Genomic DNA, 7,400 nt, shown 5'->3' on the forward strand with positions numbered 1-7,400 from the left:
GCCAGACTTTACAATGAACCCAATCACTTAAAAGAGCCTCCCTGTCTAGAAGCTGAGTGTGCATTTTTCATGTCACTGCAACTGAGCCTTGAGACTCAAGCTGTGGGACAGCTTCTAGTCTCAAGGAAAAAAACTACCCGGTGAGGGAACCGCTCGGTGGTAGGAGAGATGCAAAACCTCTTGCCAGATGTTACTGCCATGAAGAAAGATGAGAGACGTTTTGTGTGGCTAAAGGGAGTGGAAATCAAGAGGCTGGGTGTTCGCATCTCAGCTCTCTCTCTGGCTCGCTGTGGAACCTGCCCGGCAAGGCACTGTTTTGCCTGTGTAAAATGAGAAAGAGCAGTTGATGGAGGCAAAGTAACATTATTGGGACCAACCTGGGTGCACACAGGACAGGGGAGGACAAAGGGGGTTGCTGCCTGATGGCGCAGCCCCGAAGAAACAGACAAATACCGAGGCGCTGGAGGTCTCCTGAGCATGAAAGCCACTTGGATTTAGTTGTGTTCACCCAAGGCCAGAACACATAGGCCTCGAGTTAAATTATCCTCCAGGCTGAACCCTGGCAGGAGACTTTCAGACATTCCCTGCAGGCCTGTGTCTCCCTCGCTATGTGATAAGAGCTGAGCTTAAACCATGATCCTTGGGGATTTCAGGAATGCATTTTCAAACAGCTTTCCATTGCTCTGTAATACCAGTGCAACCCAGTTCAGCATCATAGTGACAGATGAGGGAGATATTGAATGACAGGGGTTCACAGCCTGCAAAGAGACTAATGCCTACGAATCGGGTGGTTTGCTGTCCATTTTCTGGGGTGTTTTTAGTAGAAGTTGTGACAACTTGTGTCCTATGAAAAATGGTCTCTTCTTGGTTTGGTGCTGTGCAGTGATGCATGGTTCCTTCTGTGAAATACCAGGTGGCCATCTCCTATATTACTGAACCAAGGCAAGAGGCTCTGATGCAAGTTGCTTGAGAGAAGATGTCCACATGTAACCAAGAACACTTTTCACCCAAAGATCTCCAGGCTCTTGCCAACTGGTAATTATATAAGCCATATGGCCACACCCCTTGATGCAGGTAAGTATTATCATCTGCTTTACAGATGGGGAAAGCATGACACACACCTGTCCGAAGTCCATTCTCTGGGCCAAGTCCAGAAGTCTTTCATTCATAGATTAGAAGGCCAGAATGGACCACTGTGAGTGTCTTGTTTGACCTAGAATGATAGAATCATAGAGCTGGAAGAGACCTCAGAAGGTCGCCAAGTCCAGCCCCCTGCCCAAGGCAGGACCAATCCCAACTAAATCAACCCAGGCAGGGCTTTGTCAAGAAGAGACTTAAAAACCTCTAGGGATGGAGATTCCACCACCTCCCTAGGTAACCCATTCCAGTGCTTCACCACCCTCCTAGTGAAGTAGTTTTTCCTAATATCCAACCTGGACCTCTCCCACTGTAACTTGAGACCATTGCTCCTTGTTCTGCCATCTGTCACTATTGAGAACAGCCTCTCTCCGTCCTCTTTGGAACCTCCCTTCAGGAAGTTGAAGGCTGCTCTCAAATCCCCCCTCACTCTTCTCTTCTGCAGACTAAACAAACCCAAATCCCTCAGCCTCCCCTCATTGGTCATGCACACCAGCCCTCTAATCATTTTGCTTGCTCTCTGCTGGACCCTCTCCAATGCGTCTACATCCTTTCTATAGTGGGGGGCCCAGAAATGTACACAGTATTCCAGATATGGCCTCACCAGAGCCGAATAAAGAGGAATAATCACTTCTCTAGATCTGCTGGCAATGCTCCTCCTAATGCAACCTAATACGCTATTGCCCTTCTTGGCTACAAGGGCACACCGTTGACTCATATCCAGGTTCTCATCCACTGTAACCCCCAGGTCCTTTTCTACAGAACTGCTACTCAGCCAGTCGGTCCCCAGCCTGTAACAATGCTTGGGATTCTTCCGTCCCAAGTGCAGGACTCTACGTTTGTCCTTGTTGAACCTCATCGGATTTTTTTTGGCCCAACCTTCTAATCTGTCCAAGTCACTCTGGACCCTATTCCTGCCCTCCAGCATATCTACCTCTCCCCGTAGCTTAGTGTCATCTGCGAACTTCTGAGGGTGAAATCCATCCCCTCATTCAGGTCATTAATGAAGATGTTGAACAAAACCGGTACAAGAACAGATTCTTGAAGCACTCCTCTAGAAACCGACCGCCAACCTGACATCGAGCCGTTGATCACTACCCATTGGGCCCGACGTCTAGCCAGTTTTCTATCCATCTTACAGTCCATTTATCCAATCCATATTCTCTTAACTTCCTGGCAAGAATATTGTGCGAGGCAGTATCAAAAGCTTTGCTAAAGTCAAGGTATATCATATCCACTGACTTTCCCACATCTACGGAGCCAGTTACCTCATCATAGAAGTTAATCAGATTCGTCAGGCATGACTTGCCCTGAATCCATGTTGACTATTCCTGATCACTTTCCCCTCTTCCAAGTCCTTCAAAATAGATTCCTTAAGGATCCCCTTCATGATTTTTCCAGGGATTGAGGTAAGGCTGATTGGTCTGTAGTTCCCTGGATTGTTCTTCTTCCCTTTTTTAAAGATGGGCACTACATTTGCCTTTTTCCAATCATCTGGGATCTCTCCAGATCACCATGAGATTTCAAAGATAATGGCCAAAGGCTCCACAATGACACCTACCAGCTCCCTCAGTAGCCTCGGATGCATTAAATACAGGCCTATGGATTTGTGTATGTTTAGCTTTTCTAAATAGCTCCTAACTCGTTCTTTCCCCACCAAAGTCTGTCCACCTCTTTCCCATACTACGTTGCCTAGTGCATTTGTGTGGGAGCTGACTTTGTCCGTGAAGACAGAGACAAAGAAAGCATCGAGTACTTCAGCTTCCCACATCATCTGTCACTTGGTTACCTCTCTCATCCAGTAAGGGCCCCACACCCTTTCTGATCACCCTCTTATTGCTAACATGTCTGTAGAAACCTTTCTTGTTATCCTTCACATCCCTTGCTAGCTACAATTCCAATTGCACTTTTGCCTTCCTGATGACTCCCCTACATACTTGAGCAATATATTTATACTCCTCCCTAGTCATCTGTCCAAGTTTCCACCAAGGATGTCCCCGGTAAGCCAATCTGGTCGCCTACTATATTTGCTTTTCTTGCTGTGCAGCCGGATGGTTTCTTACTGTGCCTTTAATAAGGCTTCTTTAAAATACTGCCAGCTCTCGTGGACTCCTTTCCCCTTCATGTTAGCATCCCAGAGAATCCGCCCACCAGTTCTCTCAGGGAGTCAAAGTCTGCTTTTCTGAAGTCCAGGGTGTGTATTTTGCTATTCTCCTTTCTTCCTTTTGTCAGGATCCTGAAATCTACCATCCCATGATCACTACTTCCCAGGTTGTCACCCACCTCCACTTCCCTTACTAGTTCCTCCCTTTTTGTGAGCAATAGGTCAAGCTGCACATGGCCCCTGGTGGGTTCCTTCAGCACTTGTACCAAGAAGTTATCCCCAACATTCTCCAAAAACTTCCTGGATTGTCTGTGTACTGCTGTATTGGTCTTCCAACAGATGTCAATGTGATTCAATTCGCCCATGAGAACCAGGGCCTGAAATCTGGAAGCTTCTCTCAGTTGTCCGAAGAAAGCCACGTCTACCTCATCCACCTGATCCGGCGTCTATAGTAGACCCCAACCACAACATCACCCCTGTTGCTTCCACCTCTAAATTTAACCCATAGACTCTCAACAGTCTTTTCTCTCTCTAAATCATGGGTTCCCAAACTGGGGGCATGTAGAAATTCCAGGGGGGGCACGAGGTGACCCAGCCTTCCCCTCCCCCCATCAAGTTTTGCTGCCCTGCTCAGTTCCTTTTTGGGTTTTTTTGCTCAACAAGTTTTGCTGCTATTGGGTGGGGGGTTCAAAAATCAAAAAGGGGGGCGTGATGCCAAAAGGTTTGGCAACCACTGCTCTAAATTGCTCCGAGCAATCATACTGCTCTCTTACATACAATGCAACTCCTCCTTTTCTCCCTCTCCTGTTCTTCCTGAACAGTTTATACCCTTCCATGACAGTGCTCCAGTCATGTGAATCATCCCACCAAGTCTCTGTCATTCCAATCAAATCGTAGTTCTTTGACTGGGCCAGGGCTTCTAATTCTTCTTGTTTGTTCCCCGGGCTTCTCGCAGTTGTGCACAAACTCCTTAGATAACCAGTTGATCGCTCTACCTTCTCCATCCAAATCAGGGGTCTTCCTTTGTTGCTCGTTCCTCCTTGTGATTCTTCCTGGTGTCTGGCTTCCTCACTTACCTCAGCTTTGGTCACCATCCTTTAACGAACCTAGTTTAAAGTCCTCCTCACTAGGTTTGCCAGCCTGTCCACAAAGATGCTCTTTCCTTTCTTGGTTTGGTGGATCATATTTCTTCCTAACAATCCTTGTGTCCGGAACATAGTCCCTCCTATATAACATGCCACTCTTAAGAGAATGCAAGCGATTCCAGCAGTAGATTAAGTAGGAGTTGAACTGGTCGATACTTGGATACTCTTTTCACTGATCACACGAAGCTCTTCTTACAGGCCAGATCCCTCCCTGCAAGCAGGGGCTAATCAGGGCAACACAAGGAGGCTTCTCCTCGCCAAGTTTCTTCTTGATCATTCTGTAAGGTTTGTTCCTTCCCAACTGAACAGGTTACAGATCTGTCTCCAAACTGCATGAATCCACTGGGCTCTGCATCTGCATGGCGATGGCTCTGTTATCCCCTTGCTCAGGTCTTTCCCTGGGAGTTCCAGTGAATGAGAGCTACCAGGGTGCTGGAATTGGTGTCAGGGAGCTGTCCCCAAGAACAAAAAGGTAAAATATAAAGACACTTTTCCCCAACTTCTTAGGTCTTGCGCCAAGTACAGTTCAGCTGAACCCAAAGAGCAGGATACTTAGTCAATAGGACAAGTAGTGGATTTAGGATATGTCAGAATAAGTGCAGATTAAATATGAGTTCTGTGTTTAATTATGAATCCAGCAGATACAAAAAATAGGATAACAAATACAAATGTGTACAATAATTCAGCACTGAGAATATAATTAATACCGGTCATTCATAACATCATAGGTTTGGAAGAGACCTCAGGAGGACATCGAGTCCAACCCCCTGCCTAAAGCAGAACCAATCCCAACTCGATCATCCCAGCCAGGGCTTTGTCAAGCCGGGACTTAAAAACTTCTAGGGTTGGAGATCCCACCGCCTCCCAAAGGAACCCATCCCAGTGCTTCACCACCCTCGCAGGGAAATAATTTCTCCTAATATCCAGCCTAGACCTCCCCCACTGCAACTTGAAACCATTGCTCCTTGTTCTGCCATCCGTCACTACTGAGAACAGCCTCTCACCCTCCTTCCTTCTTCTCCCTGTTTTAGATTGGGGAGAATCCCATATTTCATCACATCTAGAAGAACAGTGTTCTCCCTTGCCCGGCTACATGATTTTCTCATCCCCTCCTACTTCTGCCAGTAGCTGAAGGCACCCTTGACGCTAACGACTCTTGATATGAGGGGGTTGGTCGGTCAAGTTGCCGTGGGGGGTTCCCAAGTCTGGATGAGGACAAGGGAAAAGTTCAGTGACACTTTGATTTAGGTTGAAGCCTATGTTGTGGTCAGCCCCCTTCAGTACAATGAGGGGAAGGTGAGAATTCAGAGTCTCTGTGGCAGAGGTTAGCTGGATTTGAACAAGGGTTACCCATTCCTCCCAGGCTTAGCTCTATATACTCCACCTGACCTTTACAGTATGTTCCTTGATAACATGCCTGACCTTTTCAGATCTAATTAGCAAATCTGCTCGATTGTTGCCCAAATGCTGTATTTATCTTTTTCCTCCTCTGTTCCGCACGTTGCAAACCCTGCTTGCTCACCAGAGCTCGGTATCTCAATCGGAGCTTCCTTACTCTAGAAACACTGATACCCAGATGCAAAGAGCCCTGCCTCTTTAACCATAACTCCACTAGCTGGGACATGTGCGTAACAGAACTGAATTCTCTTTTGCGGAAAGGTCACAGGCATATTTGGCAGGCACAGGACTTGTGTGCTTTCATCCAGGGCTTCCCTCAGAAATTCCCTTAGGCTCATGATGCCTTTGCTGTTGGACGGTGCTCCGTGCACTTTAAAATATGACAAACAAGAAATGCTTTGAACAATGCCCTAAGAATCCTGCTGCATAGGTAAATGTGGCATAATCTGCGCCCCTCCCCCCCCCCCAATCTAGGTCTCATTTTGACCTCTAATAATCAGAGAAGGCAAAGTTTGATATGCCTTCCAAAATGTGTTACCACATTTCAAAATGTGTGATGATAATTCTGGATATTCCTGGTATCCATACATAGAGCCCTGCATGGATACAAAACCATATCCACATCTACAAAAATGATCCATGGATAGCCACATCCACAGCTGCAGATACCTGCTGATATGAAGTGGATATCTGCACATTTTCAGGGTTCTAGACACAAAATTTGTATCTGCATCTGCATAAATGAGCAGTGGCTATTCGCATCCATATCTGCAGATGTACAGATATAAAGTGGGTATCAGCAGATTTGCAGTGCTCTATCCATACAAATATCCAATCTTTGTTAAGTTCACCTCACTGTCATTAATGTGTCTAGCCTCACAACACTGCAGGTAGATCGGGACATGCTATTACCCCCACTACTCTAATGAAGAGCTGAGCCCAATATCGGATTTGGGAATTCAACCCTGTGGTCCATTTACTGTACCGTTCTTCCTTTCAACAGTGATGGCATAAGGGCTGTGAATGAATCATTGTGTCTTGCACCTGGCCATTTAGACATCACAAAAGGCCACAAAGAGCTACTCATGATTGAGAAGAAGATGCAGTTTCTGCCCCAAAGAGCTTACAGTGGAAAGAGGCAGCAAAAGAAAGCAAGGTTGGAACCACAAAGGATGGTTCTATTTGTTGCTGCTGCTTTATCAGTTGTGTGTATGACAGGATGGACATGTTAACTGTGGGAGATGAACAGGAGGGTTTTTTCATGAGGTGCTTTAATATTTGTAGACATCACAGAAAAAGTCTGTTTTGATCTCCAAAACAACAACCCCCAAACCAAGAGACAGTCTTCTTCCCATTTTGGTGAACAGGTGATTGTGTTAACTAAATGCTACACCATACGCTTCAAAGGATAACTTGACCTTCCTCCTCTCTCCCAATGGATTGGGGGGAATTTTTGTTACAAAATGTTTAGTTAATACTGTCCACAGCAAAGTAAATAGGTAGGATAACGAACTACGTAGTTTGTACCTGTGGCATTATTGTCCTCTGCTGGCTAGAATCAGAACTGCTTTTCAGTATGACATAGATCCCCATACTGCTAGTAGCTAATGGAGATT

At 46.1% G+C, this 7,400-nt stretch overlaps 1 protein-coding gene across 2 annotated transcripts in view; it reads left to right on the forward strand.

Moving 5' to 3' along the window:
- Nucleotides 1–7,400, forward strand: part of LOC102454605 (CXADR like cell adhesion molecule) — a 99,804-nt gene that overhangs the window by 55,950 nt on the left and 36,454 nt on the right. The gene's annotated exons all lie outside the window — the stretch shown is intronic.

Source organism: Pelodiscus sinensis, unplaced genomic scaffold, assembly GCF_049634645.1.
Source record: "Pelodiscus sinensis isolate JC-2024 unplaced genomic scaffold, ASM4963464v1 ctg35, whole genome shotgun sequence".
NCBI lineage: Eukaryota > Metazoa > Chordata > Testudines > Trionychidae > Pelodiscus > Pelodiscus sinensis.